Below are 1,240 nucleotides of genomic sequence, written 5' to 3'. Positions count from 1 at the left end.
ACTTTCTTCCCAATTTCATCTGTACACTTCCAAGTTGTTTTTTTAACTTCATGGACTGAAAGTACTTTCTTCTTCCTTGCCCACAAGTCCCGCCCTTCTGCCTGCCCGTGGTGGTGATCTTTCCTATATTTCCAAATTATCCTTTCTATTAATCTAGTCTGCCGCTGCTGCATCTTTTGTTCTGATCATCCTGGGGTTTATATACCTCCCATCTATCACTCTCCTGCTGCCCTCTGACCCTGCTGTATCACATATTCTGCCCCCCACCCCACCCGGCTGAACACCATGGGGTTGGGCTAGTTGGGACAAGAGGCAGTGCTGTCAAGGCAGGCCATCAGTGTTGCTGTGTTGGCTACCGGCCCTATGCTGTACCTGGAAGTGGAAGGGTTGTAGGGATAGGAACCATCTAGTCACTCTTACATTCTTCTCCTTGTTTCTGTGCATCCACTGGAGCAGAGTGTGGTCTGTCACAAGGGTGAACTGCCGCCCCAATATCTAGTATCGGAGAGTCTCCATGGCCCATTTAACCGCCAGACATTCCTTTTCAATAACCGCATACTGCTGCTCCCTGGGGAGGAGTTTCTGGCTAAGGTATAGGATTGAGTGTTCCTCCTCCCCCACCATCTGCAAGAGAATGGCCCCTAGCCCTACCTCCAAGGCATCCATCTGTAGGCTGAATTCCTTCACCAAGTCTGGGGCTATGAGCACTGGATTACTGCAAAGGGCTGTCCTTAAGTCGGTAAATGCTTCTTCCGCCGCATAGGTCAACTTTACTATATCTGAACCCCAAGCTTTTATCAGGTCTGGCAGCAGCCAGGCTCTCAGGGTGAAGTGAGAGATGAACCTGCAATGCTACCCCACTATCCCTAAAAATGCTCTGACTTGCTTTTTGCAGAGCAGTCGGGGCCACCTCTGTATTGCCTCTACTTTGTTCCAGTGGGGTTTCACTAAGCCCCTTCCTACTACGTACCCGAGGTATCTGGCCTCAGCTAGCCCTACCGTGCACGTGGGAGGGTTGGCGGTGAGGCTGGCCTATCTAAGGGCGTCGAGTACCCCTTCTACTTTCTCCCCTTGTATTTGCACTACTTGGAACAATAGATCACCTCTGACCATACAGTATGGCTCTGGGCCTTTGGTTTTCCTCTGTACAGGCACGCCGTTTACCTCCACTACCTCCTCCCTCATGTTTGCATATAGTGAATCATAGGCTTGGTCCTGCCTGAAATTCTCACAGGCGGGG

This window comes from Emys orbicularis, chromosome 2 (genome assembly GCF_028017835.1).
Source record: "Emys orbicularis isolate rEmyOrb1 chromosome 2, rEmyOrb1.hap1, whole genome shotgun sequence".
Lineage (NCBI taxonomy): Eukaryota > Metazoa > Chordata > Testudines > Emydidae > Emys > Emys orbicularis.
The sequence above is the reverse complement of the archived record's forward strand: the minus strand, read 5'-3'. Positions refer to the sequence as shown.